The sequence below is a fragment of the Oncorhynchus mykiss genome, chromosome 2, assembly GCF_057628025.1.
Source record: "Oncorhynchus mykiss isolate SJ-2025 chromosome 2, ASM5762802v1, whole genome shotgun sequence".
In the NCBI taxonomy this organism is placed as follows: domain Eukaryota; kingdom Metazoa; phylum Chordata; class Actinopteri; order Salmoniformes; family Salmonidae; genus Oncorhynchus; species Oncorhynchus mykiss.
The window spans coordinates 45,257,471-45,275,084 of NC_143023.1; positions in this window are offsets into that span (position 1 = coordinate 45,257,471).

A 17,614-nucleotide genomic window follows, 5' to 3' on the forward strand; every position below is an offset into this window, starting at 1 on the left:
ATCACGAAGTCGAAACGAGCGAAAAACAGCGCCCAACGCGCCTGACGCGCATTAAGTCGTTTGGCAGAACGGATGTACTCAAGGTTCCTATGGTCAGTCCAAACGACAAAAGGAACGGTCGCCCCCTCCAACCACTGTCGCCATTCGCCTAGGGCTAACCGGATGGCGAGCAGTTCGCGGTTTCCTACATCATAGTTACGTTCCGACGGCGACAGGCGATGAGAAAAATACGCGCATGGGTGGACCTTGTCGTCAGAGAGGGAGCGCTGAGAAAGAATGGCTCCCACGCCCACCTCTGACGCGTCAACCTCGACAACGAACTGTCTAGAGACGTCAGGTGTAACAAGGATAGGAGCGGATGTAAAACGATTCTTGAGGAGATCAAAAGCTCCCTGGGCGGAAACGGACCACTTAAAGCACGTCTTGACAGAAGTAAGGGCTGTGAGAGGAGCTGCCACCTGACCGAAATTACGGATGAAACGACGATAGAAGTTCGCGAAGCCGAGAAAGCGCTGCAGCTCGACGCGTGACTTAGGGGCGGGCCAATCAATGACAGCTTGGACCTTAGCGGGATCCATCTTAATGCCTTCAGCGGAAATAACAGAACCGAGAAATGTGACGGAGGAGGCATGAAAAGTGCACTTCTCAGCCTTCACAAAAAGACAATTCTCTAAAAGGCGCTGGAGGACACGTCGAACGTGCTGAACATGAATCTGGAGTGACGGTGAAAAAATCAGGATATCGTCAAGGTAAACGAAAACAAAGATGTTCAGCATGTCTCTCAGGACATCATTGACTAATGCCTGAAAGACAGCTGGAGCGTTAGCGAGGCCGAAAGGAAGAACCCGGTATTCAAAGTGCCCTAACGGAGTGTTAAACGCCGTCTTCCACTCGTCCCCCTCCCTGATGCGCACGAGATGGTAAGCGTTACGAAGGTCCAACTTAGTGAAAAACCTGGCTCCCTGCAGGATCTCGAAGGCTGAAGACATAAGAGGAAGAGGATAACGATTCTTCACTGTTATGTCATTCAGCCCTCGATAATCTATGCAGGGGCGCAGAGACCCGTCCTTCTTCTTGACAAAAAAAAAACCCCGCTCCGGCGGGAGAGGAGGAGGGGACTATGGTACCGGCGTCAAGAGCTACAGACAAATAATCCTCGAGAGCCTTACGTTCGGGAGCCGACAGAGAGTATAGTCTACCCCGGGGGGGGGTGGTTCCCGGAAGGAGATCAATACTACAATCATACGACCGGTGTGGAGGAAGAGAGGTGGCCCTGGACCGACTGAACACCGTGCGCAGATCGTGATATTCCTCCGGCACCCCTGTCAAATCACCAGGCTCCTCCTGTGAAGAAGAGACAGAGGAAACAGGAGGGATAGCAGACATTAAACATTTCACATGACAAGAGACGTTCCAGGAGAGGATAGAATTACTAGACCAATTAATGGAAGGATTATGACAAACTAGCCAGGGATGGCCCAAAACAACAGGTGTAAAAGGTGAACGAAAAATTAAAAAAGAAATGGTTTCGCTATGATTACCAGAAACAGTGAGGGTTAAAGGTAGCGTCTCACGCTGAATCCTGGGGAGAGGACTACCATCCAGGGCGAACAAGGCCGTGGACTCCCTTAACTGTCTGAGAGGAATGTCATGTTCCCGAGCCCAGGTCTCGTCCATAAAACAGCCCTCCGCCCCAGAGTCTATTAAGGCACTGCAGGAAGCTGACGAACCGGTCCAGCGTAGATGGACCGACAAGGTAGTGCAGGATCTTGAAGGAGAGACAGGAGTAGTAGCGCTCACCAGTAGCCCTCCGCTTACTGATGAGCTCTGGCTTTTACTGGACATGAAGTGACAAAATGACCAGCAGAACCGCAATAGAGACAGAGGCGGTTGGTGATTCTCCGTTCGAGATGTGGATACCTCCCAGCTGCATAGGCTCAGCTCCCGAGCCGGCAGAGGAAGATGGTAGTGATGCGGAGAGGGGGGCAACGGAGAACGCGAGCTCCTTTCCACGAGCTCGGTGACGAAGATCAACCCGTCGCTCAATGCGAATAGCGAGTTCAATCAAGGAATCCACGCTGGAAGGAACCTCCCGGGAGAGAATCTCATCCTTTACCTCTGCGCGGAGACCCTCCAGAAGACGAGCGAGCAAAGCCGGCTCGTTCCAGCCACTGGAGGCAGCAAGAGTGCGAAACTCAATAGAGTAGTCTGTTATGGATCGATTGCCTTGACATAGGGAAGACAGGGCCCTGGAAGCCTCCTCCCCAAAAACAGATCGATCAAAAACCCGTATCATCTCCTCCTTAAAGTCCTGATACTGGTTAGTACACTCAGCCCTTGCCTCCCAGATTGCCGTGCCCCACTCACGAGCCCGTCCAGTAAGGAGAGATATGACGTAGGCGACACGAGCAGTGCTCCTGGCGTAAGTGTTGGGCTGGAGAGAAAACACAATATCACACTAGGTGAGGAACGAGCGGCATTCAGTGGGGTCCCCAGAGTAACACGGCGGGTTATTGATTCTGGGCTCCGGAGATTCGAAAGCCCTGGAAGTGGCCGGTGGATCGAGGCGGAGATGGTGAACCTGTTCTGTGAGGTTGGAGACTTGGGTGGCCAGGGTCTCAACGGCATGTCGAGCAGCAGACAATTCCTGCTCGTGTCTGCCTAGCATCGCTCCCTGGATCTCGACGGCTGAGTGGAGAGGATCCGAAGTCGCTGGGTCCATTCTTGGTCGGATTCTTCTGTCAGGTGCGTGAATGAGGGCCCAAAAGCGAATTAACAAACAGAGTTTCTTTAATGATGAACACACGTGGGCTCAGATGGACAGGTAGATTCCGACAGGACAGGACAAGGTTGCAGCAAACACGATGATAGTCTGGTTCAGGCATGAGACACACAAACAAGAATCCGACAAAGACAGGAGCAGAAACAGAGAGAGATATAGGGACCTAATCAGAGGGAAAAAGGGAACAGGTGGGAAAAGGGGTGAATGAGGTAGTCAGAGAAGACAAGGAACAGCTGGGGGAAAGAGGGACAGAAACGGTAACCTAGTACGACCAGCAGAGGGAGACAGGGTGAAAGGAAAGGACAGAAAGACACAACATGACAATACATGACAAAGATGGTTAAAATTGATGGGAAGATGGATGGAGCCAAATACAGGACCATTCTGGAAGAAAACCTGATGGAGTCTGCAAAAGACCTGAGACTGGGACGGAGATTTGTCTTCCAACAAGACAATGATCCAAAACATAAAGCAAAATCTACAATGGAATGGTTCAAAAATAAACATATCCAGGTGTTAGAATGGCCAAGTTAAAGTCCAGACCTGAATCCAATCGAGAATCTGTGGAAATAACTGAAAACTGCTGTTCACAAATGCTCTCCATCCAACCTCACTGAGCTCGAGCTGTTTTGCAAGGAGGAATGGGAAAAAATGTCAGTCTCTCGATGTGCAAAACTGATAGAGACATACCCCAAGCGACTTACAGCTGTAATCGCAGCAAACGGTGGCGCTACAAAGTATTAACTTAAGGGTGACGAATACTTTCGCAAGGCACTGTATATACTGCACTCTAAGGTCTCTAAGGTCTCTAAGGTAGTAGTTTTGGAATTGTTAGCTAGATTACTTGTTGGTTATTACTGCATTGTCGGAACTAGAAGCACAAGCATTTCGCTACACTCGCATTAACATCTGCTAACCATGTGTATGTGACAAATAAAATGTGATTTGATTTGATTTGCTCCCGGACAAGCTAAACATCTTCTTCACCCGCTTTGAGGATAGCACAGTGCCACCGACAGGGTCCGCTCCCAAGGACTGTGGGCTCTCGCTCTCCGCGTCCGACATTTAAACGTGTTAAACCTGACGAGGCTGCCGGCCTAGATGGCATCCCTAGCCGCGTCCTCAGAGCACGCACAGACCAGCTGGCTGGAGTGTTTATGGACATATTCAATCTCTCCCTATCCCTGTCTGCTGTCACCACTTGCTTCAATATGTCCACCATTGTTCCTGTACCCAAGAAAGCAAAGGTAACTGAACTAAATGACTATCGCCCGCCCCATAGCACTCACTTCTGTCATCATATAGTGCTTTGAGAGGCTAGTTAAAATCAAAGTTTATGATGAGTATTTCTGTTATCTGGTGTAGCATTCTATAATTCCTCCGGATATTTTGGAGGCATTTCTGAACATGGCGTCAATGTAAACTGAGATTTGTGGATATAAATATGCATATTATCGAACAAAACATAAATGTATTGTGTAACATGTCATATGAGTGTCATCTGATGAAGATTTTCAAAAGGTTAGTGATTCATTTTATCTCTAATCCTACTTTTGTGACACTATCTTTGGCTGGGAAAAATGGCTGTGTTTTTTTGTTGATTTGGTGGTAAATACATGTTGTGTTTTCGCTATAAAACATTTTTAAAATCGGACATGATGGGTAGATGAACAAGATGTTCATCTTTCATTTGCTGTATTGGACTTGTTAATGTGTGAAAGTTAAATATTTCTAAAGAATATTTTTTAATTCCCTGCGCCACCTTTTCAGCTGAATGGGGGGGACGTTCCCCTAGGGGATCGCCTTGCCATAACAGGTTTTAAAGATATATGTTCTACATATAATTAAAGATACACTGGTTGTTAATGCAACCGCTGTGTCAGATTTTTTTAAAACGTTACAAAAAAAGCCTACCATGCAATAATCTGAAACAGCGCTCAGACGTAAATATGTTTCTCCGCCATGTTGGAGTCAACAGAAATACGAAATTACATCATAAATATTCCCTTACCTTTGATGATCTTTCATCAGAGTGCAGTGCAAGGAGTCCTAGTTCCACAATAAATCGTTGTTTTGTTCCATAATGTCCAATACTAGTGTCCAATAAGCTGCATTTGCTAGCACTTTCAGCTCATGTGCCCAAAAGCTGACACTGGTCCAGGAGAACTCGGACGAAAACTTCAAAACTATATATTCCAGGTCGAATAAACTGGTCAAACTAAGTAGAGAATCAATCTTCAGGATGTTATTTTCATATATATCCAATAACCTTCCAACCGGATCATACGTCTTCATCTGCAGTCAAATGGAATGACGGTGACACCCACAGACAAATGTGCCACAGGGAAATGGCATTCTGCTAAGACAGTGACTATTTCCCCTCCCATTCGGTCACACCAGAGGCTCCATTCCACGTTCTACTGAATGAGGACATCTAGTGGAAGGCATCGGAAGTGCTACCAGATTCACATATTATTTGGAAGGGAAGGGGCGATGACGTCAAATTTGACCCACATTCAGAATTTCACTTCTTGTTTGGAAGATTGCCTGCCCTATGAGTTCTGTTATACTCACAGACATAATTCAAACAGTTTTAGAAACTTCAGAGTGTTTTCTATCCAATAGTAATAATAATATGCATAGCAATCTAGGACAGAGGAGAAGTTAACTATGGGCACGCAATTCATCCAAAGTGAAAATATTGCCCCCTATCCCCAACAAGTTTTAAGCATCATATCACCTCTACCTTACCTGACACCCTAGACCCACTTCAATTTGCATACCGCCCCAATAGATCGACAGACGATGCAATCGCCATTGCACTGCACACTGCCCTATCCCATCTGGACTAGGGGCCCTGGGTCTGAACCCCGCCCTGTGCAACCGGGTCCTGGAATTCCTGATGGGCCACCCACAGGTGTTGAAGGTAGGAAACAACACCTCCACCTCGCTGATCCTCAACATAGGGTGCCCCACAAGGGTGCTGCTCATCCCCCTCCTGTACTCCCTGTTCACACATTACTGTGTGGCCATGCATGCCTCTAACTCAATCATCAAGTTTGCAGACAACACAACAGTTGTAGGCCTGATTACCAACAATGACGAGACAGGGGGTGAGGGCCCTGGCGGAGTGGTGCCAGGAAAATAGCCTGTCCCTCAACGTCAACAAAACAAAGGAGCTGATCGTGGACTTCAGGAAAGAGCAGAGAGAGCACACCCCTATTCACATCGACGGGACCGCAGTGGAGAAGGTGAAAAGCTTCATGTTACTCTGTGAAATAGTCCACCCATACAGACAATGTGGTGAAGAAGTTGCAACAGGAGGCAGAAGAAATTTGACTTGGACCCTAAGACCCTCACAAACTTTTACAGATGCACAATCTCCTGGTATGGCAACTGCACTGCCCACAATCACAGGGCTCTCCAAAAGGTGGTGCGGTCTGCCCAACGCATCACTGGGGGCACACTGCCTGCCCTCTAGGACACCTTCAGCACTCGATGTCACAGGAAGGCCAAAAAGATCATCAAGGACATCAGCCACCCGAGCCACGCCTGTTCACCCCGCTACCATCCTGAAGGCGAGGTCAGTACATGTACATCAAAGCTTGGACAGAGAGACAGAAAAACAGCTTCTATCTCAAGTCCATCTGTTAAATAGTCATCACTAGCCGTTTACCACCCAGTTACTCAACCTTGCACCTTAGAGGCTGTTTCTCTATATACATAGACATTAAATCACTGGTCACTTTAATAATGGATCACAAGTCACTTTAATAATGTTTACATACTTTTTTAGTATTTTCATATGTATATACTGTATTCTATTCCACTGTATTTTAGTCAATGCCACTCCAAAGCTAGTCCTAAAATGCTAGTCCTAAAATGTATATATTTTTAAACTCCATTCTTTTACTTTTAGGTTTGTGTGTATTGTTGTGAATTGTTAGAAAGTACTGCACGAGGAACACAAGCATTTCACTACACCCGCAATAACATCTGCTAAATATGTGTGTTTGACCAATAAAATTGTATTTGATTTGATACTGGTACTATAGAAACATACATTGTATTTTGCCAAGTCCTCTCTGTGTTAATCTTGTTGCCCAAATATAGCAGGTAACTTGTGTCTGTGTTGACGATGTTATTGAGTTCAATTTAATATACGCTTTGACCAATTTCACATAACCTTGATGTTTGACTCACTAAAGCTGCTTTGAAAGAACTGTCCAGTTGTTTGTGCTTTACATTCCGACTTCACATTCGAACTTGTACTTTTGAATGTCTCTTGAATGGAAATATCTAATAATGTCTAATAAAAAGAGCAATGTATTTAAAGCATGCATCTGTTTTAAGGTTAGTGTGTGTGTGTGTGTGTGTGTGTGTGTGGTGTAGTTCCTCTGGATGTCCACTAGGTATCAGCACAGTTTCAATGTTTTTACACCAGGTTCAGAATGACCTCATATGTAACAATGTTGCTTTCAAGTCCAGTGATGTAAATTACTTAAGTAAAACAACTTTAAAGTACGACCTTAGTAATTTTTTTGTGTATCTGTAATTTACTTTACTATTTATATTTTACCAACTTTTACTCCACTACATTAAGTTTAGATATATACAATGCTCAAAAAATAAAGGGAACACTTAAACAACACAATGTAACTCCAAGTCAATCACACTTCTGTGAAATCAAACTGTCCACTTAGGAAGCAACACTGATTGACAATAAATTTCACGTGCTGTTGTGCAAATGGAATAGACAACAGGTGGAAATTATAGGCAATTAGCAAGACACCTCCAATAAAAGAGTGGTTCTGAAGGTGGTGACCACAGACCACTTCTCAGTTCCTAAGCTTCCTGGCTAATGTTTTGGTCACTTTTGAATGCTGGCGGTGCTTTCACTCTAGTGGTAGCATGAGACGGAGTCTACAACCCACACAAGTGGCTCAGGTAGTGCAGCTCATCCAGGATGACACATCAATGCGAGCTGTGGCAAGAAGGTTTGCTGTGCCTGTCAGTGTAGTGTCCAGAGCATGGAGGCGCTACCAGGAGACAGACCAGTACATCAGGAGACGTGGAGGAGGCCGTAAGAGGGCAACAACCCAGCAGCAGGACCGCTACCTCCGCCTTTGTGCAAGGAGGAGCAGGAGGAGCACTCCCAGATCCCTGAAAAATGACCTCCAGCAGGCCACAAATGTGCATGTGTCTGCTCAAATGGTCAGAAACAGACTCCATGAGGGTGGAATGAGGGCCCAACGTCCACAGGTAGGGGTTGTGCTTACAGCCCAACACCGTGCAGGTCGTTTGGCATTTGCCAGAGAAAACCAAGATTGGCAAATTCACCACTAGCGCCCTGTGCTCTTCACAGATGAAAGCAGGTTCACACTGAGCACGTGACAGACGTGACAGAGTCAGTCTGGAGACGCCGTGGAGAACGTTCTGCTGCCTGCAACATCCTCCAGCATGACCGGTTTGGCGGTGGGTCAGTCATGGTGTGGGGTGGCATTTCTTTGGGGGGCCGCACAGCCCTCCATGTGCTCGCCAGAGGTAGCCTGACTGCCATTAGGTACCGAGATGAGATCCTCAGACCCCTTGTGAGACCATATGCTGGTGTGGTTGGCCCTGGGTTCCTCCTAATGCAAGACAATGCTAGACCTCATGTGGCTGGAGTGTGTCAGCAGTTCCTGCAAGAGGAAGGCATTGATGCTATGGACCGGCAGGCCCGTTCCCCAGACCTGAATCCAATTGAGCACATCTGGGACATCATGTCTCGCTCCATCCACCGCAGACTGTCCAGGAGTTGGCGGATACTTTAGTCCAGGACTGGGAGGAGACCATCCGCCACCTCATCAGGTGCCTGCCCAGGCATTGTAGGGAGGTCATACAGGCACGTGGAGGCCACACACACTACTTTACTGTTCCTGTGTCATGTCTGTGCATTGTTCGTGTCTCTTATTTTGTATTATGTTGTGTTTTGTTATTAAAACACTAACTCCCTGAATTTGCTTCCTGACTCTCAGTGCACATTGTTACAGAAAAACGCCTGCCCTAAGGGAAGCATCAGGGAGTGTTTTTTTTTTTTTGTTGGTGGGAATGGCGTCGGGTCAGGGAGCTGCTACAGGCTCTCATGCCTCAGACAGATCGCCAGGCTCATCTGCCTCCGTCGGTTTGTCAGGCTTTCATGCCTCAGCCGGATTGCCAGGTTCCCCTGCCTCAGCTGGCTCGTCGGGCTTTCATGCCTTCGCCGGATCACCAGGCTTCCCTGCTTCCACCGGCTCATTAGGCTCTCATGCCTTAGCTGGATCGGTAGGCTCCCCTGCCTCAGCCGGTCTGTCAGGTTCCCATGCCCCAGACAGATTCTGCGCATTAGCAGGGGTAACTGGTCTGCTCCTGATCCCAGGGATCGTCCCTTTGGTTGGCGTCCTGCGGCTGGAGCCAAAATAAACCGTGAAGGGGGTACCTTCATGTATGCATTCTAGGTCGTCAAGCTCCCGCATCTCAGCTGGACTGACAGGTTTCCCACGCCTCAGCAGAGGTGACCGGTCTGCTCATGATCCCCGGGATCGTCATTTTGGTTGGCGTCCTGCGGCTGGAGTTGCGTGTAGGGGAGGAGTTACTGTCATGTGTACTCCCTCTTCATCCTCTTGGTCACCAGGCTGCTCATTATGGAGCATACCTGTCACCAGCGTTACACGCACCTGCGAATCATCAGACTCACCTGGACTCCATCACTTCCCTGATTACCTTTCCCATATAAAGTTGAAGTCAGAAGTTTACATACTCCTTAGCCAAAAACATTTAAACTCAGTTTTTCACAATTCCTGACATTTAATCCAAGTAAAAATTCCCTATCTTAGGTCAGTTAGGTTCACCACTTTATTTTAAGAACCTTCTGATAGGCTAATTGACATAATTTGAGTCAATTGGAGGTGTGCCTGTGGATGTATTTCAAGGCCTACCTTCAAACTCAATGTCTCTTTGCTTGAAATCATGGGAAAAGAAATCAGACCTCAGAAAATAAATTGTAGACCTTCACAAGTCTGGTTCATCCTTGGGAACAATTTCCAAACGCCTGAAGGTATCATGTTCATCTGTACAAACAGTAGTACGTAAGTATACCAATCTACTAATAATATGCATGTCTTATATTCTTGGCATGAGTAGCAGGAAGTTGAAATTGGGCACGCTATTTATCCAAAAGTGAAAATGCTGCCCCCTATCCCAAAGAGGTTAAAAACTTCTAGCGACCTCCTATCCCGCATGAGGGAGCGTAATCATCGACTGACACTAATTAGCATAAGCAACGGACATAAATATTCCTAGAAAATATTCCTATTCATGAAAATCACAAATTAAATATATTGAGACACAGCTTAGCCTTTTGTTAATCACCCTGTCATCTCAGATTTTCAAAATATGCTTTACAGCCAAAGCTAGACAAGCATTTGTGTAAGTTTATCGATAGCCTAGCATAGCATTTTGTCCAGCTAGCAGCAGGTAAACTTGGTCACGGAAATCAGAAAAGCAATCAAATTAAATCGTTTACCTTTGATGAGCTTCGGATGTTTTCACTCACGAGACTCACAGTTAGATAGCAAATGTTCCTTTTTTCCCAAAATATTATTTTTGTAGGCGAAATAGCTCCGTTTGTTCTACACGTTTGGCTGAGAAATCGCCCGGAAATTGCAGTCACGAAAACGCCAAAAAATATTCAAAATTAGCTCCATAATATTGACAGAAACATGGCAAACATTGTTTAGAATCAATCCTCAAGGTGTTCTTCAAATATCTATTCGATAATATATCCCCCGGGACAATTAGTTTATCAGTAGGACCGATTGGAATAATGGCTACCTCTGTATTTTACGCGAGAGTCACTCTGGGAGCCATCAGGTGACCACTTGCGCAATGTAGCCGCTTATTCTTCAACATAAATGCGTAAAACTACGTCACAATGCTGTAGACACCTTGGGGAATACGGAGAAAGAGTAATCTGGTTGATAGCCCATTCACTGCTCAATAGGGACGCATTGGAACGCAGCGCTTTCAAAACATGAGGCACTTCCGGATTGGATTTTTCTCGGGCTTTCGCCTGCAACATCAGTTCTGTTATACTCACAGACAATATTTTTACAGTTTTGGAAACTTTAGAGTGTTTTCTATCCTAATCTGTCAATTATATGCATATTCTAGCATATTGTCCTGACAAAATATTCATAAAAATGAAAATACTGCCCCTAGTCACTTAAACATAGACGAGAAATCATGCAGCTGACGATATAGGCCATTAGACTAGAAAACATGTAGCTATGATGGCCTATAGAATTGTAGCCATTTCAACGTGGGGAATCCGTCCCGACATTCTCTGACTTAATGTACATTTTGAAGGAAGTGGTTTTATACTCTATGGAAAAATGGGCAATTCCATGATGCCTGATGTAATGTCTGGCCTCAAGGGGGCGTGGCCACTGACTAGTTAAACTTTATATGAAAATCCATACTCTCATTTAGAAGGCTAACATTTACTCATTCATTTTATCCAACATCTAGATGTAAATCTGATAATTGAAAAGTGTACACGAACAGAGATACAGCAATGTGTGTTTCCTGTCTTTCATGAGATCACCAAATGAAACAACTTTGGCAGGATTGTTCTTTAAATACCCACGGACTATTCCCACATTCTCAAAAATAGAAACATTGTTTAATTATTCAAACTTTTGATTGTCCAAGTGTCTCTCTGTGTTCCAATCTCGAACACCACAGAACATAGAGGCAGTGTATTTTACTACTGCCATAAAACAGCTCACACCGAACAAGAGGAGACATAGAGCCTCGCGTCCTTGGCTAAGGACCCCACACTGTCCTCGCAATCCCCGGATGAACTGAATAAGGTAGTGTGTGAGCCCACCGAATCAATTGATCACGGACACAGAGCGGCACGTACCTGAGACCGGCCGGACACTGTGAAAGCGTAGGTTCCAACCGCAACGCCCGCTCAATGTCCGCGTCCACCTCCCATACCACCGGAGCCACCAGCCTAGAAGCTGGAAGGATGGGAGTAGGATCGATGGACCGGTCCTCAGTGTCACCTAGCCTGACGCGGATTCAGTCTCCTCGCCGCCCGGATATACTCCAGATTGCGGTGGTCAGTCCAGATGAGGAAAGGGTGTTTAGCCCCCTCAAGCCAGTGTCTCCACACCTTCAGGGCTTTTACCATAGGTAGCAACTCCCGGTCCCCCATATCATAGTTCCACTCCGCTGGACCCAGCTTCTTAGAAAAGAAAGCGCAGGGGCGGAGCTTCGGTGGCGTGCCCGAGCGCTGTGACAGCACGGCTCCAAACCCAGCCTCGGACGCATCCACCTCCACTATGAATGCTAACGAAGGGTCCGGATGCGCCAACACGGGCGCGTCAGTAAACAGCGCCTTCAACTGGTTGAAAGTTCCATCTGCCCCGGCCGACCACCGTAAACACACCAGCCTCCCCTTCCGCAGTGAGGTAACTTGGCCGCCACTTGGCCAAAACCCCGGATTAACCTCTGGTAGTAATTGGCAAACCCTAAAAACCGCTGCACCTCCTTTACCGTGGTCGGAGTCGGCCAATTACGCACGGCGTTAACGCGGTCACACTCCATCACCACCCCCGATGTGGAAATGCGATAACCCAGGAAGGAAACGACTCGTTTGGAGAGCACACATTTCTCAGCCTTGACGTATAGGTCATGCTCCAGCAGTCGCCCAAGTACTTTGCGCACCAGGGAGACATGCGCGGCATGTGTGGCAGAATAGATCAAGATGTCATCAATGTATACCACCACACCCTGCCCGTGCAGGTCCCTGAGAATCTCATCTACAAAGGATTGAAAGACGGCTGGAGCCTTCTTTAACCCATACGGCATGACGAGGTACTCATAGTGGCCTGATGTGATAATAAATGCTGTTTTCCACTCGTCTCCCTCCTGAATACGCACCAGATTATACGCGCTCCTGAGGTCCAGTTTTGTGACAAAAAACGTGCTCCGTGGAAGGATTCCACCGCCGTAGCAATGAGAGGTAGCAGATAAATAAATCCCACTGTGATCGAGTTTAGACCTCGGTAATCACTGCACGGACGCAGTCCTCCCTCCTTTTTCTTCACAAAAAATAAACTTGAGAAGACAGGTGACATGGAGGGCCGAATGTACCCCTGTCTCAGAGATTCCGTGACATATAGCCAACATCTCCTCCTGAGACAATGGGTACACTTGACTCCTGGGAAGTGCAGCGTTCTCCTGGAGGTTTATCACGCAATCCCCCCGTCGATGGGATGGTAATTTGGTCGCCCTTTTTTTACAAAAAGTGATAGCCAAATCGGCATATTCTGGGGGAATGCGCACAGTGGAAACCTGGTCTCGACTCTCCACCGACGTGTGACCAACAGGGAGCTCTGGATGAGTTTGGTGCCTACTCACCTGGGGTGGCCGAGAAGTGTTCCGCCTGCCATCTCGACTCCCCGACGGACTCCTCCTGCACCTACTGCGGCCAGAGAGGACACACTTCGGACCGGTGCTGGAGGAGTCCGTCGGGGAGTCGAGATGGCAGGCGGAACACTTCTCGGCCACCCCAGCCTCCTCCTCCGGTCCCCCTAGATGCAGCTCCTCCCAACTCCATCGGAGATGGAGCGGGAGGGCTGGGAGGTGGAACTGATAGGACCCCCTCTGAACGCCCACGGGCAGCTAGAAGGTTGTCCAGTCGGATCGACATGTCTATAAGCACGTCGAGGGAGAGTGTGGTGTCCCGACAAGCCAGCTCTCTGCGGACGTCTTCCCGGAGGCTGCATCGGTAGTGGTCCATCAGGGCCCTGTCATTCCACCCTGCACCAGCAGCCAAGGTCCGGAACTCCAAGGCGAAGTCCTGCGCGCTCCTCGTCTCCTGTCTGAGATGGAACAGTCGCTCCGGGTAGTGGTCCCGAGCCGAGTCTGGGCCGTTCCAGACAGCGTTGGCCCATTCCAGGGCTCTACCCGTCAAACAGGAGATGAGGAGGCTCACACTCTCCTCGAGGGAGTCGCCGCTCCATCGTACTCCCTCGGGGGCGCGAGACGCAACGCGCCGGTACCAGACGATGACGTTGGAGGAGTGGGTTGCGTCGTCTGTGGGGGAGCCGGGGTGGATTTCGGGAGACCACTCCTCTCCCATCGCTCCATCCTCTCCATCATCAGATCCATCGCCGAACCGATCCGATGATGGATGGCTGTGTGATGGATGACGGTGCTCCTGCTGACTCCATAGTGGTGCGGGCTTCTGTAATGGCTTCAATAAGTAGTGAGTGCAGGAGTCAGGCTCAGAGAGCAGGGTAGTTCAAAAGATGTGGATCTTTAATATTCCAACAAAACCAGAGGGAAGGTCACGCCACACACACAAGGGCGCGTAAAGTCCCAGTCCAAACAAACAGGACGAAACTGATCGGAAAAAAGAAACCACAAGAATAATCAAACACCATAAACAGAAAAACAAGCCCGCACAAAAAACGTTGGGCCTACTGGGTTTAAATAGCCCACAACCAAACCTAAACACAAAACAAATATATCTGATATTGCCCTTTGATCAACGTAAAGAAAACATAAGTTCTCAATTTTAATTTGATTATATTTTAAGTCATTTAATTTAATTTCAGAGCAAAGCAACCATAGTTTTCCAGGATAATGTCACGATCGTTGTATGGAGTAGACCAAAGCGCAGCGTGGTTAGAACACATTATTTTTTATTGAATGAAGAACTCGAACACTTAAACAAAAACAATAAAACGAATAAGACGAACGAATAAACAATGTGCTAACGTGCAACATTACAGAGACAATAACCCACGAAATACCCAAAGAAGATGGCTGCCTAAATATGGTTCCCAATCAGAGACAACGTTAAACACCTGCCTCTAATTGAGAACAAATCTAGGCAACCATAGACTAACATAAACAACCCCATAAATCTACAAAAAAACCCTAGACAGTACAAACACCCTAGAATAAGACAAAAACACACATATTACCCATGTCACACCCTGACCTAACCAAAATAATAAAGAAAAGAAAGAATACTAAGGTCAGGGCGTGACAGTACCCCCCCGTCTGGACTCCAGACGCAAAACCCTAATCTAAAGGGGAGGGTCCGGGTGGGCCTCTTTCACGGCGGCTTCTCGGGTGCTGGACCTGGACCCCACTCCACCATAGTCTTAGTCCGCTTTTGTGGCCTCCTAGGAACGGCGACCCTACTAAAGGACCCCACTGGACTGAGGGGCAGCTCCAGACTGAGGGGCAGCTCAGGACTGAGGGGCAGCTCAGGACTGAAGGGCAGCTCAGGACTGAAGGGCAGTTCTTCACATTTTCAACAGTCCATTTATATTTTCCAACAGGGCTATACATTTGGGTGAGCTTTTTTCTCACCTGAGTAGCCTCGTTTCACTACCAGAAATTAAATTAAACCATCTAGTTTTCAGCGAAATAACACAATGTCAAATACAGGTAGCCTAGTCAAATAATTAACATCCAATCACATTAACTGCTATTCTCTCGTGGGAATTCCACTAACGGTTCGTATGTAGTCAAACGTAACTGCGGCTCATTCCGTTTGCTGAAAATGGATAAATAGTGAAAATAAGTGAGAGACACATACCAGCTCAACTGGTAGTACTGCTACTACCAGCAGCACTACACCTGCACCTGTCGACAACACAAGTTGTTCTGCTTCCAAGAGTACATCCAATGCTAGCATCAGTAATTCTACATTTGTTGTTAACCCAACTATCATGGACACTGACAGTTGTGAATCTGATGCAGCCAAAGAGCTACTGCCCCCTAACCTGGGAGAAGCCCTGAACAACAGACACGGACGTTGTTGGACCATCGAAGAGGCGCAAATATGATGAGAACTAAATTGATTTGGGGTTCATATTGGGAGTAGTGCCTTTCCTCAGCCATAGTGTGTTATATGTGCAAAAGTACTATCTCACAACTCAAAGAAACCTTCACTTTTGGGCAGACATTTAGAAACATAACATGCCAATTTGAAAAATAAGTCACAGGAGTTTTTTTAGCAAGAATAAAGATGACTTTCAAATAGTAAGACATGTATAAAAGCAACAGATACCATTAATAAGAAGGGGCTAGCAGCATCTTATATGTTGAGCTACCGAGTGGCTAGGACAGGCAAGCCCCATACTATTGCGGAGGACTTAATTCTTCCTGCTGCCTCCAATATGGCTGGGACAATGCTGGGGGAAAAGGCCCTAAAATGTATACAGGCAATGCCTTCATCAAACAACACTGTTTCATGACGCATCTGTGACATGGCAGGCAATGTTTTGAAACAATTACTGCTTCACATACAAGCCAGTGAGTTCTATGCGTTACAGCTGGATGAGTCAACAGACATGACAGGCCTGGCACAGCTCCTGGTATATGTCCGTTACATTTATGGGGGGTCAATTAAGGAAGACATCCTCTTCTGCAAACCACAGGACAACAGGAGAGGATATTTTTAAAGTATTGGACTTTATGACATTTTATGACAACTTTGTGACATCAAATGGACTTTGGTGGACAAGGTGTGTTGGTATCTCTACTGATGGTGCAAAAGCCATGACAGGGAGATATAGTGAAGTGGTAAAGCACGTGCAAGGAGTTGCTCCCAACGCCACTTGGGTACACTGCAGCATCCACGAGAGGCTCTTGCTGCCAAGGGAATGCCTGACAGCTTAAAAGACAATTTGGACACTACAGTGAAAATTGTTAACTTTGTTAAAGCAAGGCCCCTGAACTCTCGTGTATTTTCTGCACGATGTAACGCTTTTACAACATACAGAAGTGTGCTGGTTATCAAAGGGCAAAGTATTGACATGTTTTTTTTATTTTGAGAGATGAGCTTAAAGTTGTCTTTACTGACCATAATTATCACTTGTGTGACCGCTTACATGATGACGAGTTTCTCACACGACTGGTCTATCTGGGTGTTGTTTTTTCTCGCCGGAATGATCTGAATCTAGGATTACATGGACTCTCCGCAACTATATTCAATGTGCGGGGAAAAATGTAGGCTATGATTAAGAAGTTGGAGCTCTTCTCCGTCTGCATTAACAAGGACAGCACACAGGTCTTTTCATCATTCTATGTTTTTAGTGTGCAAATGAACTCAAGCTTACGGACAATGTCAAATGTGATATAGCAAAGCCCCTGAGTGAGTTGGGTGCGGAATTACAGAGCTTCTTTCCCGAAACAGATGACACAAACAACTGGATTCATTATCCCTTTCATGCCTCCAGTCCACTTACTGATATCTGAACAAGAGAGCCTCATCGAAATTGCAACAAGCAGTTCTGTGAAAACTTTTTTAATCATAAGCCACTGCCATATTTCTGAATTGGACTGCGCTCAGAGTATCCTACCCTTGGCAAATTGCGCTGTTAAGACACTGATGCCCTTTGCAACCACGTACCTATGTGTACCTATGTGAGAGTGGATTCTCGGCACTCACTAGAATAAAAACTAAATACAGACACAGACTGTGTGTGGAAACTTAATAAAGATTGAGACTCTGTCCTATACTACCCAACATTGCAGAGTTATGTGGATCCTTTCAAGCACACCCTTCTCATTAACCTGTGGTGAGTTATTCACAATTTGTGACCTGGTCCTAAAAGAGCTCATTGTCACTTCCCACGTGCCAGGTTGTGACAAAAAAAACACTCATACTTATGTTTAATAAATATATTGTATAGTGTGTGTGGCAGGAGTACAATGATGGCAAAAAACAACATTTGAGAGTGCGACCCTGGTGCTAGAGGGGATATGCAGCTGGGGGTT